The 25,412-nt window shown below is 40.7% G+C and overlaps 1 pseudogene; it reads left to right on the forward strand.

Annotated features, from left to right (window-relative positions):
- LOC134626775 (inactive phospholipase C-like protein 2) overlaps positions 1-25,412 on the forward strand; it is a 92,581-nt pseudogene that overhangs the window by 62,910 nt on the left and 4,259 nt on the right.

Genomic DNA, 25,412 nt, shown 5'->3' on the forward strand with positions numbered 1-25,412 from the left:
TATGAAATCCTCTGCGGTGAAAGTGCTCTTTGTTTTTTAACACCTAGTGCTTCCGCTGGGAACGGTGTTGCTCTTGCTGGACATAACCCACCGTTACACTATCACATTCATCTGTTAATTTAGTTTCTGCTGGGATTGTCTAGAATAAAGACTGGAAATAAATGTGCCTTGTAACAAAGATGAATTTTGCCTAGTTACTCAGATTCACCCTAGGCACTTTGAAACAGTAAGCATGTGCCTTTGCGATACCTGCGCTTGTGTTTGACATGTCAATGTGTGCGTTTGCTGTGTAATGTGGCTTGATCCTGCGGCTCGTTTTCTATGATCCTCAGGCACACATGCTGGCAAACAGAGCACACATACTGTGACTCACATGTTGGAGAGCACGTCATCAAGAGGGCTCTGCTCTGTTCTGTCTTCACTCCCCATTACCCACGCCCCCCTGTTGCCTATTTCGCGGATTCTCATTGCACACACACAAATGACACTGGAGCTCTGTAGGCGAGAAGAACTGAGCCATGCCTGACCACTTTCTGCAAACCTGTTTTAGAGTTGAGATATGATAGCCGTGAGTGGCAAGCGGCCAATACAGCCCTGGAGGAAGTAGGATAGTTGGAGGTTTGCTAGAATGGGGTGGAAGTGGGCCACATTAGTGAAAATGAGCAGTATGTCTAAAGTGTCATGGAAAGTCATGTGTTTAAAAACAGGATTAGCTGAGCTCCTAACCTTTTTGGTTATTTTAACTGTTGCCAACCCAGTGATGGAGACAAGAACTGTTTTTGGCTTTGTGTTTTTTTTTGCCTGACACACTAGAGTGTTGTTTTTTGGAGTGTGTGAGTATGTGTGGTAGCAGTCAAGTGGTTCATGCCACCACACAAACAACTGGAGGAAGAGGACTTTTTAATTTTGCTTGAGCACACACACAAACACTCCAGTCTGTGGAGATAAAGGAGGAATTAATCTCTCTGATAATGTTGCTTTCCGGCTTCCACATCATAGTGGAAGAGTACAGAAAAGCAAAGGAGATGGACTGTATACATTTTATAGATTATATGCCATTACAAATATAAAGATTTAAAAACTATGCAAAGACAGGAAGTCTATTAATATATTGCATCTATTGTACACAGCAGTACAGTCAAGGGTTATTGTTTTGATGTGAAGTATTCAATAGGGGACTGGAGTGTACAGGCAACCTGGGAGCCACGACTGTTGTTACCTGGGAGAGCAGAGAGTTTTTTCCATTAATTGCCTCCCTGGAGTTATGTCCTGCAGTCACACTGCTTATGGTGCCCAGTGTCATAGTGTGAAAACAATGGTAAGAGAAGCGAGAGAGCATGACACACCACTGTCTTTCAGGGGGTGTTGAAACACTCATCTCACCCTTCCATCAGGAAGTATTTGACCAAGACTCAAGTTGCTGGTGTTCCCATTGAGGTTTTGTAGACATGTGACTAATAACCATGTGGCATTAACTTCAACATTTTGGACCTGTGACAAAGCAATATCAAGGTAATAGTGCTAAAGTCACTCAGGTCTAGAGATCAATCCATGACCGTTTGTTAATCACTGATCATGAGAGAAACATGGGTATTCCCCAAGCAGTTGCAAGTATTTGCTGGATGGTTGGTTGGTGGAAGTCACTGGGAAAATGACTGCTGAAGGCTGAGTCACACAGCCTACAGACTGGTCAGTAACCCCCTGGCAACCATCTGTTGCTAGGGAAAAATCCATATTCGCCACCTGGTTAGCAAAAACGTACTTGTGATAACTGCTTTGATCATTTGTGTGGTTGTGATTTGAATGGAGGCGGTGGATTTGTCTGCAAACAGCAGCCAGCTACTCTCTGAGGTCTAGTAAAATTATGAAAAGTACAACACAAACTGGAACTGTAGACCATTTACCTTCAAAGTAAAAGCTGTGCCTTATGCAACATGTTGGCTACAGTACTTGTTTGCATTGCTCTTTTTCAAGTTTTACTACTGCTTGGCTAGTAGTCGCAGACAAACATGAAAAACTACAGGCAACTGTGGCAATCTGTTAGCAACTAGCAACCAAATCAATTACTAGGACGTTTCTGGTAAAGTAACTTGTTTGCAACCAATTTCACCCACTGAGAGCCAGCAGCCTTCAGAATCCTCTGTCAACCAGTCGAGGTACACATTTTATCCTAGCAACTGCTGGTTGTGTCACATCCAATAGGACAGACTACTTTCAAGCAACAGGCACATGATGTCACGTTAGAAACCTCAATAGAGGGGGAATGTGGGAGCTGTGGAAGATTACCAAACCCCAACATCACCATAGCAGCAACAACAGGCAGTCAAGCATACACACATAAACACACACATACATGAAGAAACACAGGGCCAAAGGGGATCTGAGAAAATATGTGAATCAGAAATAATAGAGCACAAGAAACAGTGAAAGAAGGTTTAAACAATTGTAAACAGGCACTTCAAATCATTAAATTAACAAAATTATTTTCCATGAACTTTGTTATTCATGCATGTACTATTATATTATCATTTCCAACTAGTGTGTAATCATTTACTACTACACTACTAATCCTATGAAAAGCAGAATTGTTTTCAGTTGTGTTTTGCTGCTTAGCTTTGATTGAGAGGCAAAGAGAAACAGCATGCTGTCTTGTCTGGTTGTCCAGCTAATTGTAACAGCATGTTAATGAGACACTAGATTACCCTTATAGCCTTTGACCCTCTGTGGCTACATCACTTCCCTGAAGAAGGCCTGGAAATAATCAGACCTGAACAGATCTTCCCTCGTAGAACCACTTGCTCAGTCTGCTTTCAGTCATATTCCCAATACCCCAGTTAATGTTCATGTCCATCTGGCTGATTTTGCAAATAGCTCATGAAGAGCAAACCAGAGGAGAGACCAACTGTCTTTCAGTCTGTTTTTTTAAAAATAGACTAGAGTGGTAGCTGTAATTTTCTGTCACATGAGGTGAAAGGACCGTGCTCGTCAAAATAAAGTGCATGGCATTTGGGTTGAAATGTGAGCTCTTGATTATGGCCTCCAGATTTATCTCCCGCTTCTCCTATGATGGATGGGGCTGAATGATCTACTGGAGGAAATGAACGCAAGACAAATAAGGATCTAAGGACAGAATCAACTCTTCGGCCCGTTTATCTCCTATGTAAAGTGGTTGATGAGCTCATATTACTCTGTAAAAAAATTTGGAGCTACAAACTGACCAAACAGCACTGTCTTACCCTTACAGTCTTGGCACAGGTCCATGCATTTCCATGTGCCTGTGGCTCTTGGCACTAGCTCTCACAGAAATTGCATGCAAGTGTATCTCAAGGGGAATAACACAAATACTAGCTTTATTTTAACACATTGCAAGCAACCTTTTTGACCTGGGTGGTCCAGGCATGATTGGGCTAAAGCACACCATCTGGTAAGATCAGTGATCACTGACTAAACTTATCCAGGAGGTATTCTCAGAAGCACTGAAGAATTAAAGATTTTGACATTATGATATTGAGTGCTTATGTGTATGACAATGAGATAGAGGTCATAAAACAAGGGCACAAGTGGAGTAATGATCATGTCATTTCTTCAGCTCTGCCTAAAATGGTGGTCATTAATCGTGATGAGTTGCTATGCATCATCTGCTTCTGGCTGTCAGGTGGAAGATGGATAATCCGGAGGTGTTTCACTGTGGCTAAAGTTGGACCATGCTTTGGGGAGATTTATCAGGCCTGTACATGCAGTCACTGTCTTGGGTGTTAAGGGGATGCCCTGAGGGTGACTGCCCTTTCTGGCTTTCCAAAAAACAAAACAAAAAAAATATGAAGATACAAGAGACAAGGTCAAATTAAGTGGCTTTGGTTACATTTATCTTGTATTGGAGGTTAAACAAACCATAGCTACCGATATGGCTCTGTAGTAATGGAAATGCCCTTTTGAAAGAGTCTCAAAGGTGTTGTGTTTAGAATCTTTAACAGTAATTTGTGGCTTGGTTTAGGTTTTTAATGTACTGTTCTTTGTGCTATGCATTATTCAGCAAGCCTATTTCCCAAGTTTTAAACCAGGCCATGTGCATTCAGGCTATCTAGCTAACAACAGCTCTGTGTGGAAATAGGACAGTGCTGTGTACTCTCACCAGTTAGACTAACAGACCTAAAAGCTGAAAACGTTCAGGCATGTCATTGCAGGTGGTGTTTGCAAGTTGCATTTTATATTGCAAGTTTTATTTTAAAACTTACAAAATTTAGCCCGGGGCTGTGTAGAGCGATGTCTCCTTTTCAAATTATTCTGCACCAATATTCTAAAAGTCTCACTGCAGTCTGTCATTCTCTCAGATTCTATATTGTACAAAAAAAAGATTGAAAACAGATTAACTTCTGGGGCTTTCCTATGAGAGAAATCAGTACCATCCAACACTGTGTCTCATCTCTTAAAATGTTTATAAGAAATAGTCATTACTAAATCGGAATTAATATGTGATTTAGAGTTATTAATGTGTGATGGATATTTAGTAATAACTTATTAAAATTTAATAGTTTGTCATATTTAAATTATTAGCAGATGGGAGTGGTGCATCGTTGTCTGTCTTTACCTTTTAGCAGCTATAGTATGGGATTTTCCTTCATTTAATTCAGTGTGGATTTACATATCCGCATATAGATATATTTAACTATAGACATAATGCTATCTTTTTGTTTCCTTTCTGCTTTTGAATTCACATATAATGTCTAACATGAAACATTTTCCCTCATCCAACTCTTCCCTACCCCATTTTGTTCCCAGGATGGCTCCAAACAGAGGCAGGTGAGGAAGAAAACGGTATCCTTCAGCTCAATGCCGAGTGACCGCAAGATCAACAGCACAGCTGCTTGTATGGCCTTCATGATGGAGGGTTGTGAAATGAAGAAGGTGCGCTCCAACTCGCGTATGTACAACCGCTACTTCCTGCTGGATCCGGACATGCACTGGTTGCGTTGGGAGCCATCCAAGAAAGATTCGGAGAAGGCTAAACTGGAAATCAAGAGCATTAAGGAGGTCCGTTTGGGGAAAAAAACTCCTGTTCTCCGCAGCAATGGTCTCTCTGATCAGTTTCCTGATGAATGCGCTTTCTCTATCATCTATGGGGATAACTACGAGTCCTTAGACTTAGTGGCTAGCACAGCAGATGTTGTCAGCACTTGGGTGATGGGCCTGAGGTATCTGGTGTCTTATGGCCGCCACACTGTGGATATGGTGGAACAGAGTCAGCCAAGTCTACGAACATCTTGGATTGGATCAGTGTTTGAGCTAGCGGATGTGGAAAAGGAAGGACACATAGACCTATTCAGAGCCACCCAGATAATTAAGGGACTCAACCCTGGAATGAAAGAGTCTAGGATACAACTGAAATTCAAAGAACTCCAGAAAGCTAAAGACCAGTACGGAGAGGCAATTAACTTGGACACTTTTGTTGAAGCCTATTGTGAGCTATGCACACGGCCAGAGATTTTCTTTCTGCTGGTGCAGTTCTCCAGTAACAAGGAATATCTTGACAGCAAAGATCTGATGCTTTTTGTAGAGGTAGAGCAGGGTGTGGAAGGAGTAACAGAGGACATGTGCAGGGATATTGTTCAGAAATTTGAGCCATCTGCTGAAGGCAGGGAGAGAGGCTACCTCTCCATTGACGGTTTTACACACTACCTCCTGTCCTCAGAATGCCACATTTTTGACCCCCAGCACAAACGTGTGTGCCAGGATATGACTCAGCCTCTTTCCCATTACTACATCAACTCCTCGCATAATGCTTCCCTTCTGGAGGACCATTTCTGGGGTTCGTCAGACATCAGCAGTTACATCCGAGCTCTGAGGATGGGCTGTCGCAGTATTGAAGTAGTTGTATGGGATGGCCCTGATAATGAACCAGTAGTGTATGTGGGCAGTTCGGTAGCCTCACAGCTAGCTTTCTCTAAAGTTCTGGACATTATCAACCAATATGCTTTCGAGAGCTCTGAGTACCCCCTTATTCTCTGCTTAGTGACCCACTGTTGCATTCCCCAGCAGAGGGTCATGGCACAGCACACGAAGAAGATTCTCGGGGACAAGCTGTATATTGACTCACCCAACAAGGAGGAAAACTACCTACCCTCTCCTGAGAAACTCAAAGGTAAAATCCTCCTTAAAGGCAAAAAGCTGCCACCCAGCTGCAGTGATGCTGAAGGGGATGTGACAGATGAGGAGGAGGGTCTGGAAATGTCCCAAAGAGTGGGAAATGATGAGAAAGACCAGCTGAATGGCTTGGGCTGTAAGATATTCAGACTGTGCAGAGAGCTGTCTGATCTTGTATCTCTCTGCAAGTCAGTCCAGTTCAGGGACTTTGAGTTCTCTAAGAGGGAACAAAAATACTGGGAAATATGTTCCTTTAATGAGGTAGATGCAAACAAGTTTGCTAATGAGTTTCCAGAAGAATTTGTCTGCTATAACAAGCGCTTCCTCTCCAGGGTATATCCCACTCCCATGAGGATTGATGCCAGCAACATGAACCCCCAGGATTTCTGGAAATGTGGCTGCCAGATTGTGGCCATGAACTATCAGACTCCAGGTCTGATGATGGATCTCAACCTAGGGTGGTTCAGGCAGAATGGCAACTGTGGGTATGTTTTACGGCCAGCCATTATGAGGGCGGAGGTGTCCTACTTTAGTGCCAATGCTCGGGACTCCCTTCCAGGAGTGTCTGCACAGCTTCTTCACATCAAAGTCATCAGTGGGCAGAATCTTCCCAAGCCTCGTGGTTCTGCTGCTAAAGGGGACGTGGTGGAGCCCTACATATATGTGGAGATCCATGGCATACCAGCTGATTGTGCTGAGCAAAGAACCAAGACTGTGTCTCAGAATGGTGACAACCCTATTTTTGATGAGAGCTTTGAATTCCAGATTAATTTACCTGAACTCGCAGTACTGCGTTTTGTGGTTCTAGATGATGACTACATCGGAGATGAGTTCATTGGCCAGTACACCATCCCATTTGAGTGCCTACAGCCAGGCTATAGGCATGTCCCTCTACAGTCTCTTACAGGAGAGTTCTTACCCAACACGACCCTGTTTGTTCACGTGGCCATCACCAACAGACGTGGTGGAGGAAAGGGTCATAAGAGGGGTATATCTGTCAGGAAGAGTAGGAAGGCCAGGGAGTACACCACAACCAAGACCACAGGAATCAAAGTAGTGGATGAGCTCTTCAGAGCTTCCACCCAGCCTCTGAGGGAGGCCACAGACCTCAGAGAAAACGTGCAGGTAAGGAACTACATACTAAGAAAATATTGAGTCACAGTACACAGACTGGCTTCTCAGTCTATAGATGGCTGGGGTTTGTGTATGTGCCATATATATGTGATGCCACAGTACAGATCACTACAACATCAAATTCAAATATGATTTTCTTTGGTAACATGATACTGAAACTGGTTTATATAATGCAATATTTTTGGCACACAGAGAGAATCAGAGTAGTTTATCTTTATTTTCTGAAGCTTACTAGTTTTTTCTAAACATTTTACCTAGATTTCGAGGCTATAAAACAAGTTGATAATATTTACTAACCTTTTTTAGCCATTTAATTAATAATTTGTGTAACATCAAGGCTTACAAAATAAATTTACATAATATTTTATTGCATCCATAGCCTTGTAAATGTTTTGCATTGTACTTAGTTCACTTGCTATTGTGGATAGAGGCTTGTCACTAATTGTGCTCTATTAATGTAATAAAAGAAAGGGGCAATAAAGCAACGTTGGTGTACAATTCTAAAGTTTATGAATAGTGTAATCATTAATGAGGGACAATTACTGCCCCAGGATGACGAGTGGGTTGCTAAGCACTTAGTGCAGTATTTTAATGCTCCTCTCAGCTCAAATGAAGATTTGTAAGCACTGTGTATATTTGTCTGACGAGGAGCAGCACGGGCCTTTCAGTGTCTTTGTTGGTGGTCATTAATATATGGTGTGTGGCGACTGCAGAGTGGTATAAATGCTTGTGCCATTTGTGCTGTCTACAAATTATAACTCAACTATAGCTGGCTAGAGTGGGTTTTTTTGTTGTTGTGTGTGTTCTTAAGTTGTTAGTTTACATCGCCAGCCTCTTGTTTTGTTGTGTTTGAAGAAGGTCATTTTTGTACACTGCTGAAACGGCTCCAACAACAGTGTTCCATCTTCCACTAAAAAGTAGATTTTTAAGTGAAAGAAAAGACTAAAATGAATAAATATATGCATGTTTGTTCTTCTTACTTGCCTATTGATCATATGTGTAAAGGAGCCCATCGCTGGAGAGAAATGAGAGATTTAATCTCTAGTTTGAAAACATTATTGTAAATCACTTTACACACTTGTGCACATCAAACAAAGTAGTGATATTTTCTTTGTTAACAAAATGTGAGAATAAGTTTGAAATATGACAGAAGCGGCTCAGTTCAGAGAAGAGCCTCCAGGCATACTCTTAGTAGGCTTTTAAGGGGTAAAAAGTTAGTTCTTCAATACATTTGCTGTATAACTGGTGAATTTTTATAGTGCCCGACTTGACTGAATCAAATATGTAACGATGATTGTTTTTTTTATAAGTAGAAATTAAATTCGAGGTGCATGCAACACATCGCTTCCACGTATCGTGATCATGAGGTCTGTTTGTCTTGAGATAGCAGCAACCTCAGTCTAATGGTAAAGCAAACAAAAGACAGACTGAACTAAATTAGCAGAGATGTAATGATGATTAGAGATCCCGTGGCATGCAGTCATGCATTTTTTTGTTGTGGAAATGGGCATGTTCTGAAAAAGGGCTTCATTATTCCTATCAGCATGGGAGAAAATATTTTTGTGTTCTAGGGTGAAACTGATCCTGTAATGCAGAAGAGGAATAATAGGAAAGTACGGTATTTTCTTTGTTCAAAAAAAAAAAAAGTGTAGTTAAACCTGTTAATACAAGCAGTTAGTCAGCACCACTGACGGAAATAAACGAAATAAATAAAAAAATCCCCAGCTTGACAAAACATTTTGACATGTGGCATAATCACATGTTTTTGGTTTTTTTTAGCATGAACCAAAACCTTGAGTTTGTCATAAGGTCCTCTTAATCTTTACTTTGATGTCTGTCAGCAGAAATTATTAATAAGTCATGAAATATGGCCCAATCTGTCTTATAAATCTCTGACAGCCTAATAAATATTCTTACTTTTGTAAGAGTCAAATAAAATTACTAATGCAGATTAAGTATTTCGTTGCAGGCATGCCATGTGTCACAGTTAAGACCCTACAGACTCTGTTCTGTAGCTATGATTCATCTCTCATAACAAATGGCTTTAGAATTTTAATTTATAAGGCTTCATGAAAAATGCTTGGTGGTTGAAAGTGAACGTGTGTTCAGCTGATGCGATCGTGTTGGCACCTCTTATTAAACCACATTTTCCTCTGGTTTGAAATGTAAATTCGCCTTTTTGAAACGAAGAGATAAAAGTTGATGAAAGAGGTGAAGTTATGAGGAAGGCTTTAAAGAGAACAAATAAAGGTGTTTTTAGAATGAGGCATATTGCCTTTTAAATGTAAAATAATGGACAAATGGGAAGGGCTTGTACAGACCAGCTGCAGAGAGAGCGGTTCTGTGGATCTGGAGACAGCTGAATAAAAGGATCTGTGGCCAAATACCCACAAGGTGACAACTAGACACTCTTTAAAAAAACATATCTGTTGTACTCAGTGTGCACACACGCTTATTTTCTTTAATATATTAAGCAAAATGAATTATTTGATTGCTTTCATTCTTTCAAATAAAAAGCATTATTTCACCTCACTTAGCTCTTCTAAGACTCCTTCATCCTTAAGCTGCAAAGCTTCCAGGTGTTCTGCTTTGAATAACAAAGGAACAAGAAGTACATTTGAATATTAAAAAGACTAAGGGAATCCATGAACATTGACCAGTGGGCTATTATAATAAGTTGGCATTTTTAATATGTGGATCTATCTACGCAGCAGATTAATTACTTCTGCCGTAGACTTGAATAAAGTCCTTTTCTGAGTGCTGCTGCCCGTGAATGTTATAAAGTGTTGATGGATGAGAACTGCTGCCAGCCTGGATTTTCTTTTTATTTGCCGAAAATCATGTGGGCCATCATTGGCGCGTTCACCATCACTTAGTGCTGCGGGCAAGAGAGAAGAGAGAGATTCAGAGATAGAAGCAGAAAGAGAGACAGAAAAGGGCAAACTGAAACAAAAGCAAGGTCCTAACTGGACACAGAGCTCCCATTTGGGAAATGCTGGAAGAGGAACAAAGTGGGGAAGGGAGTAATTAAAAACACAAGCCTCTCATTGGGTTTTGTAACACCATGGCTTGGAAAGACTGCAGCTTTTATTGCTCAACAATTATCAAAAAACATTTACTCGTGTCGTCCCAAGCACACATGCGAGGAATTATACAAAACATAATGAATGTTAATAACTTTAGCTCAGACCACACTGAGACATAAACACATGCAGCCACACATGCTGATCGTTCAGGCACACGCATAATCACACAGTGGTTTTTAATCCAGAGCCCCAGAGCTGTCCCACTTCCACCATTGTGTTTCTCTGTAGCTGTGCTCAGCGGTCCAAGGGGTGTTAACCGTGTATGGTGCTCGGCATACAGATCCTGTCTCCTCTGACCACCCTCTTTGTCTACTGTAAGGTTGGGCCTCCCAGTGACAGCATGTCCTCTAACGTATGGGGATTTTTCTGCAGGCCTAGCCCAGGGAGACAGCTGGTTTCCCAAGCAGCAGCCTCCACTATGTGGACTGATTTCCAAACACTGACACCAGCTTGTTTTTGCTAAACTGTTTTCTTGCTATCTCATATTCTCTCTTTCGTCACTAAATTTTAACACCCTCTAATACCTTTTTGTTTTCTCAGTGTTTCTCATTAACTGTCTCTCCTTTTATTTGCTTTTTCAGTTACTCATGCTTCAAACATGACTGTTTGCTCACACTGCTTCCCTTTCTCCGTCCCTTTCTCTTCTCTCACCTCACTCGTTCTCAAGGATAAGGTCTGCTTGCTTAAATTCCCATGCTAGCAAAAGAAGAAATTAGAGTATGTGCTTACTAAATGTTTATGTTAGATGGGTTCTTTTTGAGGAATTAGTAAGCAGATTCAGTATTAGGTTGCAAATAAATTCCATGTCTATAAACACATTTCAGTTTTATTTAAGGTGCTATTGACAGCTGTTCAGAATTCTGTATTTTGTTTTAGTTAACTGCGCAAGCAAGTACCTGTAAGACACTAAAAAAGGCAAAATTACCCAAGGTTTTTAAAGATTTGGCTGGAAAAAATCCTTGTCGACGATGACATTGCACTTACTACAGTGACACATACTGATCAATGGAAGTACTTCAAGATTCAGTATCATGCTCAAGGCCTCTTGAATCTGTGACAAGAAGGCGACTGAGGTTTGGATCACGCTCATGTGATAGGCATATAAACACGATTTGCTGAGATAGAGATTTTAGATGATTTATTTTTAAGCAGACTGATATTATAGGAAGTGGGAATAATTTTAGGGGTCATCGTGGTCATCAAGAAAAACACTGTGCTGAATTATCTTGTTTCTAATCAGGCGGGAAACTCACAACTCTCTTTATTAAATCTCTTTACTTAAACTGATCTGTAAAATGTAGTTGTATTCTATTAGGACAACTATGACTTCATCAGTCACCAAGTGCAATATAGTTGAGATAAACACTGTAGTAGCTATTCTGAGACCAATGACAAACAAGGGCACAGAATGCTGTTTATAGAATATTTATGTTTATTGATTTATTTGTAGTTTAACATTAACTTTTAATTAATGGAGGATCTTGAAATTAATGAGCAATGCCCACACAAATGTGTCACACAGTCTTTTTTATGTCCACCATTTGTACCTGTTTATGACCAGATTCCTATTTTCTTATGTGGGTGCTTTCTTCCCAGAACGCAATGGTGTCCTTCAAGGAGCTCTGTGGTCTGACCCCTGCAGCCAACATGAAGCAGTGTATCCTGACGGTGTCTACATGGCTGATGAACAGCGAGAGATCGCTGAGGGTAACTGTGGACCTGAGCGAGACCTATCCCACCATGGAAGCTCAGGGTGTTGTGCCTGAGCTGCTGCGCAAAGTACTGAACGCCTATGACATGGTAAAAAAACAAACAAACAAAAAAAACCAGCACACACAGAAAAAAGTGAATGCCACAACCTTTGACACTGTCAGGCAAACAAATGCGTTAATAATACAGATGTGCGTAAATGTTATGTGAATGGATCTGAATTTTGCACTGGAAGTACTTTTGTGTTTTCCTTTTAATTTCAGTTATTAAAATTCAGTTCACACAAACATTCAGACACACTTGGTTACATTTCGCGCTGCGTGTGTGAGGACAGACAGTAACACCTGTCCTTTATCGTGCAGCATCCAAGTAAATATCAATTTGGGGTAAAGATGAAATCTCAAAGCATAAAGCCTTCAAGTGTAACAACAAAGTCTGTGCTGGGATGATGTGATTTGCATTTCTTGCCCCGTGCAGATTTTCATACATGCTCTGCTTACAAAGGTAAACTAGAAAAAAAGGCAAAGCAGAGAGTAAACTTGTTCCCTGCCTTATTGCCTGATTGCTTAACATTTCAGGCGTTAACACAGCTGGTTGAGTTTTACACGGCTTCTAAACATGGCTCAAACCAGCTCAATGACCAGCCAGATTGTATAGCTTCAGCTACTCAATGTATTATTTCACACGTCCTTCTCTGTCTTGCCTCCTCTCTTGCAAGAAAACCATATTTTTCACCCACTCGACATTGGCTGTGCTCAGAAAGGGGGTTGGAGGACGCTGCCTGTAATTAGTCATCACCCGCTGTTTGTCCTGCCCTCCTCTCTTGTGAGACTTAGTGGGAGCTGATGAAGTGAACGAGTGGTGAGGAAAAGGTTGTAGCATGCACACTGCTCAGGTCAACAGCGCTCCTGCTGTTGACACCTACAGATGCACGCACACATCAGTAGGAGCACAGGGCACAGCTCCACGTACAGTATAGTCTACTTTGGCTTCAGAGCAGGAGGCTTGGTCCTATCAAACCAACTCTCCAGTCTACTTACAAAAAGGTTTTTGGGGAAGAAGCTAAAAGACAGGTCCCAACTCTCATGTTTCTATGTTTTAGAAAAAAGATGGCAAAATCATACACGTGCAAGTGTCTGTTTGATGTTCATTATTCTCTCTCTTTCTCTCTCTCGTGACAAATCCTGTCACCTTCCCCGATTTATTTCCCAGTGTTTTTTCTAGCACTTGTAATTGTTCTGTTAATTGTGTAATGTTAGAGGTTTGCGGTTCTACAGCTGATACCCAAGGTCTAAGGAGCTAATAAAATGTTGGATGCTCAGTAACCTATAGTCTTGTCCCGAAGCTTGGGCCTTGGCAGCTGTGTTTGCTTCTCTGAGATTGGCTTGTTGCCACACTCCCTGCTGAAGAACAGAGGACTTAGAGTGTGTGTGTGTGTGTGTGTGTGTGTGTGTGCGTGCGTGCGTGTGTGTTGTTTGTAAATGCTTGTAACTTCAAGAGAGCGTGGCTGCCAACACAAGGCCGTTTACTGTATAATTTCAGATTGTAGTTCATGTCCCGAGTCACCCACAATTGGGACTTTGTCAGTGTGAGCTACTTACAAGACCAGAATGTAATGCAGCTTAGAGATATGTTGCATATTTTTTTCACTTTTATAAATGGCCATGAAATTAACAGTACTAACTCCAGTGTATGGGATTTTGTGAAGATTTTTCATTTAGAAATATAGATTGATGACATATTATACAGGAACATTTTTTCTATTTCTATTGTAATCTTAAACCATACTCATAATGACATTTTTGTCCCAAATGGCTTCCCTTTGCATAATTTCTGCATTTAAACTAGTTTTCTTGAAAAGATCAAAACAAGAAGAGGCATGTGCATGCACACAAACACACACACACACACACACTATGAGAGTCCACTTCCTGTCTCCCACAGGAGTGTGAAACTTCATTAGCCTCCTCCTCTGTGCTGTAGCGATAGTCCAGCTGCTCCTCATCAGCACTGTGATATGATGTGTATGGCTGAGAGTATAACTTTTCCATTAATAATACTGATACTAACAGAGAGACCTGTCTAAAGCATGTTTTGTTAGATAATTAGGAAATAATGTCTGCTTTAAGACTCATTAACCGCTGACATACCAAACACGTTGCTTGCAAGTACATTCGTCTCGTGAATTTTACCCAACTTACTTATATAATTACATAAAAGACAAAGGAAATCTCAGCCGTGTTGTTTATATGCCCAATTAATTGGAAAGAATTTTCTGATTATGATCTTACCAGAGTTAATCTAATCAGACATTTACATAGCAGCTTTGTTGCCTTAATTGGGTTAGGCTGAATTGTTATTGTCCCTGTAAACGTAGCAATTAAGAGCTCATTCCAAGTACTTCAAACTGAGCCCTGACTGAGGGGATCAAATCTGTTATAAATGAACAAAAACAATGTGGCAGAAAAGACAACTCAAATTTTTTTTTAAGTGTTTACCTCTTAGCATTTTTATTTGTTCTCATCTTTATATTCATTGATTAACCACAACATTAAAACCACTAACCTGCCAAAATAGCTCTGACATAAGCTACCTCAGGGGATGACAGGCACTGTAGCGTTGGCAGTCCATCCTGTTGCTTAGAGCCCTGTATTACGAAGCATACCCAGACTATCTTTCCATTATCTGGATTCACTTACCCTAATACTGGCAGTTGGGATAAGCAGTCACTCAAAGCTGGTTATCAACTCGTTAAGTTAACCCAAGATTTCCCCCCTGCTCGTTCACATGAAAGGAGCGGTGTTGGCAGCATCTGATCAATCACAGACATGAAGGAGTATATCAGAAGTAGAGCAGCTGATTTTACAAAGGAAGATAAAACTATACCACAGAAAATTATGCAGCTTTTAAACACATAATACAGTGCGGTGTGAACGTGTGTGAGAGTAAAAACACTATAGAGTAAATATAATGTAGTGCTGAAAGTGTGTGCTTTGAAGACTGGAAAGAAAGCTGGCAAAAATGCTGACTTTGTAATTTAACAGACTTATCAGTATCATAGCTCTATCATTAAAAGCTTCCTGTCTTGTTCGACTCAAATCTTTACAACTTACAACTTTGCAACTTAAAACACTCATAAATATTGTGTTTTACATCTGATTGCCTCAAGGCCTTATGACATCCTCCACACTATGCACTTGAAAATATGAAAGTGATGAGCACCTCTTTCATTGAATTGTGAGTGTTTTTATCAACCTAGTTACACCTGTGGTGTTCCCGATCAAAAGTGAGCGCCATAGGAAATGAATGGCAATCCACTCGAGTTTTTGGGGGTTCTTCCAGTGTGGTTTCATTTTTTCAGACCTGGAGGGTGTCGCTTGGGGTTGTGGTCTCTGAACTCCGTGGATTGGGCTTGTTCTGGCACATCCCTCTGATGCTCGATTGGATTGGGATCTGGAGAAGCTGAATGAATTCCTTGAGCTCTTTTTCATGTTCCTTGCACTGATCCAAGGAACATTGTCCTGTCTCGGAGGGGGGCGGGGGTAGTCATGTTGTGTTGGAGATTGCCTTTGCCTTAGGAGTCGAGGGTGGTAATATCCACATGAATGCAAATAATCCAAGGTTTAGATGACTGAGTTTATTCACTCTGCCATTGCTTTTAATGGTGAGGTTGATTTCTTTTCTATACTGGGAGGCCCTGGTAGGGCATTAAGGTGTTCTACAAATTAACTCCATGTCTTTTTTTTTTATTGTAGCTGATCCAAACCAGCAAAACGCTGATTGAGTCAGCTGATGTGGTCTACTCCAAGCTCACACAAGCACAACGAGCAGGTATGTACCACTGTTTAGTCACTGTTTAAACTCAGAAAAATGCTGACCTTTATGCCTTTTCATTAAATATCTAAACAAATTTAAAAAAAGAAGATATGGACGTGTAAATAAGGATTTTTAAAAAAGAGGTTGAGATAAACGGGGTGTTAGCAGCAACATTCCATGACAAAATCTATATTTATAACTGGAAACTTGAGTCAAGTTGATATTTATCCTTCCCGTAGGCTGTTAAAAATGTGTGATATTGTCCTGTTCCTTCCTGTATTCAAAATCTTTCTTCTTATGACACTTAAAAATATAAGTGTTTCTATGAAGCAAAGCAGGAAACTGCAATCTCTCTGCTACTGTGATGAAAATGACTCATAATTCAAGGACAAAATTTATGAGAAATGATTTAAATTACCTCTCTTACTGGCACATTTTATTAATTTGTTTAAGAAAAATAAGATCCACAAGAAAACAGCCTGTGTTTATTTAAGGAGGGATGGATGTTTTTAGCTTCTCTGCTTTAATCCCAATGAATCATGTGATTTACGAATGTGCATCCGCACCCTTTTAAACATATTGTGTGTCATGTCCTCCTGCCCAGCAGAATGAGCATAGTGTGTCTACTCCTACAGCATCTGCATCAACATCAACAGCCGTGGCTGCTGTCAATAGAGCAGGCCATCATCAGTGAGTCAGCAGAGTAGTAATCATGTCAGTGGGCAGGTGAAAACAATCATCCAGCCACACAGACAAAGGGCTGCAGGAGAAAGAGGACAGAGAGCATAAACATCCTTTGAGAGGAGGAGAGAAATGAAAAGGTTTGACAAAGTGTGCAGTAAGAGGGGGAGGGATGGAAAACGGTGAGAAAGGACTGAATTAGCAAAGCATTTTATCAGTGCAGTCTTTTAAAAGGGCTGCTTGATGCAAGAGGTCCAGTGTTTTAGGAGAGAGGATAAAATTGACCATAATAAGATCATTAAGGGAGAAATGGCTTAAAATCAAGAAATCCTGTGGCTTGTCTTCTCGAGCCTCTTTTAAATTCAGCACTAATTCTTCCTCATTTGCCTTGCTGCTTTTCTATGCAGCAGTGCCTCTGCTGAAGAGCTCCTCGAAAAGGAGCTCAGTTTGAATAGTGACATCTTCATTTTTCATGTTAAGACATTTTATGGCTACAGGAAACCAAAGACATGATTGAAACTAATGAACATGAATAATAAACTAATGAACCTGCAGATTTGGCTCCGTTATAGACCTGGTGTGAACTTGAAAATGTGTATTTTATTTTACATTTTATGTGTGAAAACTGGGGTTGGCTAATTGGCTCATGTCAACCCAGTATCTTGAGGCCATTAAGTCCACTTTAAGCCTGCTTTACTCCCCGGTGTCACTCAGAGGCAGACATATGCTTAACACCCCTGACCACAGCAAGCCAAGCTGATATTTGTGCAGCGCAGTTACACAGTGAAGTAGGCTAAACCCTGGAGCTTCAATCATAGAGATGCCCTCCCGCTTCAAGGTTCCCCAGTGCAGAGCTAGAAGCATCTTCAAAGGCGATGACAGGAGAGTTAAGCAAAGCTTAAGCCTCACACAGCCACAGCCGCAATCACATCAGTGTCTGCTAAAAGTCAGAGGTTTCAGCTTTGTGTGCTGCTGCAGACACATGAAAATTTTTTAAACGGAATAGTAATAAATGAACCTTGCTCTGTTTTGTAGATTAAATGTATGCTTCTCTGACATAACTGAAATAACATTCAAAGGGGCTCATCAAAAGCCTTCCAATCCAAATGAAATGCAAACATTAAAGTTCCTAAATATGGAGTTACATATTTTTTTTCTAAATGTAAGTTAAAAGAAACATACAGGGACACAAAAGGTAGGAGCAACAGCCTTGAGGGGCCTCAGCTGCATGCCAAACACAGCATTTTTCCTATTACTCACTCTAATTCCCTCTGCCCCAAGCACTCACACACATGCCTCAGTCCAAACCATGCAGTTCTCAAATATACATCTCCTCCGTGTGTATGCGTGTCCATACTTTCATGGTAGTTTTGATGGCAGTAAATGAGGCAGAAAAATAAAAACACGTTGGCCAAAGAGCAATCGTTTTCAGTGACACAGTATAACATTACAGCAGGCAGCAAAACAAACACTTTCCCCAACAGAGTTTAGAAAATTTAACTTACTTGGCTTTTTATGGATAAAGTTACCTATTACCTAAAATCAAAATTGGAAAATGGGAATTCTAAGCTTTAAAAGAAATCTAATCTTGTTGACTTAAGTGAATATAAAGGCAAGTTAGCCTTTATTAAGTCATTTTAACTTAGAATAAACAGAGCAGAGTGAACCTAACACCAGTATTTCATACCATACTTGTTTAGTTTTTGCAGCTTCACTTGCTGCAATGCCATAATAATTGGCTTAATATTGTAAGATTGCTCCCTGTGCAGCAACACAGTTTTTAGTTTCATATTTATGTGTGTCACTGTGTCTCTGTATCACTGAAAAGAACAAAAAATACACATTTGTATTTGTGTTAGAACATTCTTGAGGGCAAACTATGACACCACCACCAGATTCTGACCCTACCATTGGAATGTCACGGCGGTATTAGAGACTCATTGGACCAGGCGACGGTTTTTTTCCCAGTTTCCTGTTGTCCAGTTTTGATGAGCCTGTGTGACTTATAGCCTCAATTTCCTGTTCTTAGCTGACAAAAGTGGCACCTGATGTGGTTTTCTGCTGCTGTAGCTTCAAGCTTTGAGGTATTTTGTGTTCACAGATGCGCTTCTGCAAACCTTCGTTGTAACAATTGGTTTTCTTGAGTTACTGTTGCCTTGCTATGAGCTCAAAACAGTCTGGCTATTCTGAGTTTCTGAAATAATCAAACTAGTCTGTCAGGCACCAACAACCCACTTTCAAAGTCATTTAACTCACCTGCATGAACTTCAGCAAGCTGTTGTACAGTGTCTGTCTGACTTAATGCATAGAGTTGTGTCATGTAATTGACTTAGTGGATATTTGCATTAATGAGCAGTTGAACAGGCCCTTCTAATAAAGGGGACACTGAGTGTATGTATATGTACTGATGCATAAGCAGTATTGGTGGTTCAGGTGGTTCCTTAAATTTAAAATCTGCTGTTGGCAGAAATCTTGAAAACCCTCATTTGATAAATTTTGCCAGTATTTGCAAATCTTACTTCTCTTATCTAACCCTCTACCAGCAGATGAACATGGAAGCAAACCCCAACATTTTGCTTCATGCACAAAGGTCACCTGCTTAATCACATGCTAATTTGGACTTTTTTATTTCTTTATACTTTATACTACACTATACTTTATACTAACCAGAAGTCGACTAATGATCAGTGATCACAAACCTGACAGACGACCGTAGTCGCAGGCTTTTAGTTCCCTGTTGGAGCACTTGAAATTCAATATACTCTAAGGTTATTGTGGATTATTTTACTGTAACATATAAAAGATGCTGCTTCATCTTTAAGTGTTCAGATGTTTAGTTTAATATAAATATGAAACTAAAAACAGCTTAATAACGCAAAGCAAAACATACTGAGCTGCTTGTTGTGAAACTTCTCTAAAATGACAGAATATATGTTGGTGGACAAATAAAATTCTAGACAGACTTTCTGCAGTAATGCTACAGTGTCACTGTCCCTAAACAGACTTTCCCCTTGTTTTTATCATGTTCTTAACCTGTGTCTCAGCTCATTAAAATGATTTCTTACCCCTGGAGAAAAGAAAAGCCATGCATTGCACTGGGTTTGACTCCCCCACCAAATCTCTGCATCATTCTGATGGCTTGGAAAGCATGAATTTACCTCTCTTGATAGATTGACAAGTACTGAATGCATCCTTCAGAAGCCATTTCATCAACCATATGATTATGTACATACTGACAATGACAGTAGCATCAGCCTGAACATAGAGAGTCAGTGAGAGGCATGTGAAGCGCGAAATGATGGATTTGCACGGAATAGAAGGTTTTGTCCTCACGATCAATCCAGAAGTCGAAGTTATAATTTTGTTATAATGGCTGTGTGAGAAGCAGAAAAGGTGCTAATGGACGGCAGGCTGTCAGTATCCAAAAGAGAATGTGGAGTAGGATGCGTGAGTATGTTCGCTTCATGTAAGCACATGCACTCATTAATTTTAGGACCTGTGATTGAACCTGACACTTTTGCCCTAGACATTAAAATTGTTCTCTGCTCATCAGCTAAATGCTGTTGTGACAAAGCCATAATCACACCAATGGCCACGATCTGAATGAGAGGCCCAAACTATCCTCTTAAATCCTAACCTGCCCACTGGCACATTCCTCATTTTAAGAGTAGGAAGTTAAAAATGGATAGTTTGGGGTTGCTGTGGTTTTTAAGTCTCAGCAGCACCACCTCCTTCCTTCCTGTGCACAGTTTTTCCCAGTTATTATTGCAGCTAATCAGTTCAATTTGGGCAGTGAAGCTGACGTGTTGATGAGGATGGAGAGGTGTTAGATAATTCCCCTTGGGCACTATTGATGGCTCACTATCACACACGTTGCTAATGTGGGACCAGGAAAACAGCTGGGATGCACACTCTGGCACCTCCAGATGCTACCACTGTGTTTTTGTGCACATTGTGTACACTGGCTTATTTGTCTGCATGCATATCTAATCTGTGTGTGGGTAGCCCGGTTTCCAGTCATTCTCCCCACTAGCCTCTGCTTCACTAGCTTATTTAAAGATTTGTTCCAGCAGTGTTTCTCAAAAATGTAACGCATAAGCTTTGTTGTGTTCAGAATTAATTTAGATGTGTATGTGTCGTGGTGTACTAGTTTGTCAGTGCACCAATTTACTCACATCACAAAGAACAGAGCATTCATTTTCAGATGCAAATGTGGCATGACTGTACCTTTATTATGAAAGTGATATACTTGGTGATCAGATGATATAAATACTTAAATACACACATCCTGGTCGTGGGAGAAAGAGTCTAAGCAGAGATGCCTAGACCTCCCTCTTCTTGGCCACATCCTTTAACCCTTCTTTCGGGACACCAAAGTGTTCCTAAGCCACCTGAGAGATATAATGTCTCCAGCATGTGGTGGGTTTCCCCTGGGCTTCATCCCATTGGGACATGCCCAAAACACCTGACCTAAGAAGCGCCCAGGAGAATGTGGAGAAGTACATACTCTGAGCCCCTCCCCAATGAGAGATAAGCTGAGCACCTTATCCTGTCTCTAAGGCTGAGCCCACACATCCAGGCATTCAGAGGAAAGTCATTTCTGTCACTTATATCCACGATCTCATTATTTCGTTCACTACCCACAGCCTGTGGCCATAGGTGAGCGTAGGTGGACCAGTAAATCAACAGCTTCGCTTTCCCGCTTTGCTCTCTCTTCACCACAACATACCAGTACAGCATCTGCATTGCTGCAGATGTTGCAAGAGTATGTCTGTCAATCTCCTATTCTGCTCTCCCCTCACTCATTAACAAGACCCTGAAATACTCTGACTTAAAATCAAAGGTGCTGATTCTCATTTCTCACACTCCCCGGTGCAAGCTGGAGATCATGACTCGGTGAAGCTAACAGAACCACATCTGCAAAAAGAAGAGGAAAGATTGGGAGACCACCAATACTGACATCATCTACCCCTTAGCTGTGTCTAGAAATTCTGTTCATAAAAGATTTTAACAGAATTGGTGCCAAAGGGCAGCCCAGTGAACTCAGTACTCACAGGGAATGAGTCTGACTTGTTGCCTCAGAGCGAATCAAGCTCTCACTGCAGTTGGACAGAAACCAAATGGGCTGAAGCTGAAGCAGTCCTGAACCATGCCTCACATTATACTTTGAGAAATGCAGTCGAGTGCTTTCTCCAAATTCTCATTGAGCAAACTTGAATGCATTGTTCTTCCTGGATCCAAGGTTCGACTAACAGATGAACACTCCTCTCTGGTAACCTGGCATAGACCTTCCCAGGGTGTCATGGATTGGCCGTGTGGGAGCAAGGGTGGAACCTCATGCAGGACTCGGGGGAAATGGGAATAACTCCAAAAGACTGTTTTAATGCTGTCAGGCAAAGAGTAAACAAAAGCCAAAAATGTACGCAGATAAAAGCCAGGAATTCCAAATACCTGAAACCATGGAGCAAGGGAACACACAGCAGTGAGGGACAATATGACAAAGGACAAGGAGAGACAGAGACAACATATACTCACAAGATAATGAGGGAGAGGTAGCACGTGAGAACACAGCCGAGGATAACTTAACATAATGACTCAAAAGGAAGTAAAACTAAACACCAAGCACAAGAGACAAAAGACTACCACAATAAAAATGGGAAGTAGCAAAACACAAAGACTAAACAAGACACGGAAACACAAGGGAGGCAGGAACTCAAGGATTTAAATATAAACCAAAGTATAACCATGAACAGAACTAGAAGTGAAAATGAAGCCAGATAAAATCATTGCAAAGGAACCAACCAGGAAATGCAAAAACTCAGAACAAGTGATTCTCAAAACCAATAGAACAGTAATTTATAGAAAACTCAGAACCCAAGGACTCTGAGAAAGGGAGGCTGAGGAGTGAAGTTAGAGCACACCCTCCTGCCCCCCTTATTGAAAAGGGGGCACCAGCTGTATTTCTTGGCACCTCTATGTATTCCACGTCTGGTGGCGAGGTGTTCAGGCATCTGGCTTGAATATAGCCATGCATCATACCATATTAAGGCAGGTCCAGGAACAGGTGCAAGCTTACTGTATGAGTTAAAGACCCGCTGCCTCTCTGCCAGCCCTACCATGTGTATTTATTGATGTTCTCTTCCTTGCAAAGGTTTTCGCTATGATGAACCACTGTTTTAGTCAGCACTGTTTATTTTATTGCCAATAGAAAAGATGAAGAACTCTCCCTCCCTTTATCTTCCTTGGATTTAACCAGTTTTTCTCCCAGCTCATCAGCAGCTGGAATATCCCATGTTCTGCTTCATGGCATTGTGTTTGGGCTTTGCAGTGTGTATGAATAGAGATAAATTAATGAAACACTGATCTGACTGTCATGCATTCCCCACTCAGAGCATTTCCTATCTTTTTATTCATTATTTCTTTTCATCAGATCCTGTTTGAAGGTTCTGTTTGATTTTATTATTTACTTACCTTTCTGTCTCTCTGCCTGAAGCCACTGTATGTGCATTTGAAGCAGAAGGGGTGCTGCTGCAGTACTCATTACAAAGGCAAAAACCCTCTCTGCTCTTTACTCTACTAAGGTGTGTGTGTGATATGTTTGCATTTGTTTGGCTACTCAGAAGAGATATATTATTCCCTAAGTCCTCCTTAGGACCCACTCTCCCTGTCTCGCTCTCTCAACGTAAAATTCAATCTGTTCAGAGTGTGCTACAGGGCCACATTTTTATTAGCTCAAATTTCACATAGTTTAAGTGACACTAAGGAACAGCAACATCGAGACTGTTAGGGGAAGGGAAAGCTTCATAATGCCAAATTAAATGCTTCAAGAGCTGTGTTACCTCCTCTAGCTAATTTGCTAAATTCATGACTTACTCCGCTCCCTGCCACCCTAACTCCTCGTGTCCTGTGAACACAAACTTCCTTGGCTCCTCTCTGAGCCCATTAACTACAACAGATTACGAGATCAAATCAGTCCTAATCCCTGTTAGCAGAACTTTCAGGCTCTGAAACAGATATTCTGCATTGGTTGTACATCACCAATGTTTGGAAATTATAGCACATTAGTTATTTTTGGTATGGTTCAGCCTGGTTTGCCCTGAAAACTGGTAATTGTGTAATTTTGTTTTTATTTTATTTATTTAATTTTTTTATTTTGACTTCATAAAGTCAACATAGTCTCATTTTTCTTCTTACTTAACTACTTAACTGTGTTTTCCAAAATGAGAGGCCTCTATATCCCCTTGCATGTTTCTGTGCTTCAAGGATGCACTCTGAACATGACAACACAAACAGTTTGTCAAATGGGGAACGATGTAGCTACATTACAAAACCAAGACGGCATCTCATACTTTCCTAGCACAAATTTTGGGTGTTTTGTTGAATATTAAAACACAAAAAACCCCTAACAAAACAGTGGATATTGTACGGCTCTGATACTTGCTGACAGCACAGTAAGTCTCCTACTCTCCACCAGTTCAACTAAAGAATGTTCCTGAAAAGAGGTTTCTTGCAGTACCTGCCACCTGGAAATGTTCAAAGACTAAAGAAGGAATGACTTGAGGTGACGGGCTTCTTGTGAATTGTAGTGTATTATGTTTCATCATTGTTTTTGCAGTAAATCGAAGCTGGAGAACCATAAGGTCAGTTGTCAGGGACAGACTGACAAGCAGGCTGAGCCTTAGGTTTAGGAGGAGTTTGCTCTTAAAGCCCAGGGGATTAGTTACGGTCTGCCTGGGCTAAATGAAGCAGGAAGCACTGATAGATTAATTAGAGTTTAGCCTGCTTCATATGACCTCTGTTTAGACAGCCATAGCAACCCAACACATTGTATGCTAAAATCCAACTGTAACGCTCCAACTTGGTTGTGGGTAGAAGAAAAAAACAATAAAATGTACTAAAAGATGGTTATATTACAGTATGTCATTGCATTTTATAATGTCTCTGAATTTATATGCATAACAGATCTGGACTAATATGCATTAATGCATTTATGGCAGAGTTTTGTACACTGCAAGACACTTTACCTAAATTTTCTCAGCAGGCATATTTTGTTTCATGGTTTTCTTTGCAAAATTGCAAAATGTAGTTATTTCCTTGGTCTGCATGTATGAGGATATTTACTCTTGTATGAAATTTCTTCTACTAAAAATTGTAAAAAAAATATATTTGTTTTTACACAAATATAATGCTCCAATGTAGACTATGCCTAAAAGTGTTTTTTGCATTGTATTTTTGCCACTTTAATATGATTTGCTTTTATTTACATTGCACACCTGCTTGTGTCTTTGTCCAGGTTTGGACTTCCACGAGGACCTGCATCGCATTGGAGCAAAGGAGGGTCTGAAAGGACGTAAACTGCAGAAGGCTATGGAGAGCTACGCTTGGAACATCACTGTGCTGAAGGTTAGTGAACCCCTCCCACAACACAGCAACAAGCCTAATAATTAATCTAAACCCCCCATTTGTATAAAGTACAACTATTAAATTGATTAATGTGCAGTTGAGATTACTTTGGGGACTGTACCCAACTGGACAAGCAATCTGAGACCATGTTGCTGAGATTAAATAACATAATGTCTTAAGAAAGCTCACTGGGCTAATTGTATTTCCCTCTTCTCTAATCCCTAAACCTCTTAATTAATTACTGTTGAGTCCAAGTACCATTTTATTTATTTGGTCGTGTAACTATCTTGACAAGACATGATAGGATTGTTCGCGCTTGTTTGTAGACACACATATGCTGCTCTGTTATTCCTCATAAGGAGACACTGGATCCCCTTGACATGCCTTGATGATGATGCATTCTTGTCTTTGCCTGCCCCTTGACACAGGAGATAAGGCTGC

The sequence above is a fragment of the Pelmatolapia mariae genome, linkage group LG4 (assembly GCF_036321145.2).
Source record: "Pelmatolapia mariae isolate MD_Pm_ZW linkage group LG4, Pm_UMD_F_2, whole genome shotgun sequence".
In the NCBI taxonomy this organism is placed as follows: Eukaryota; Metazoa; Chordata; class Actinopteri; order Cichliformes; family Cichlidae; genus Pelmatolapia; species Pelmatolapia mariae.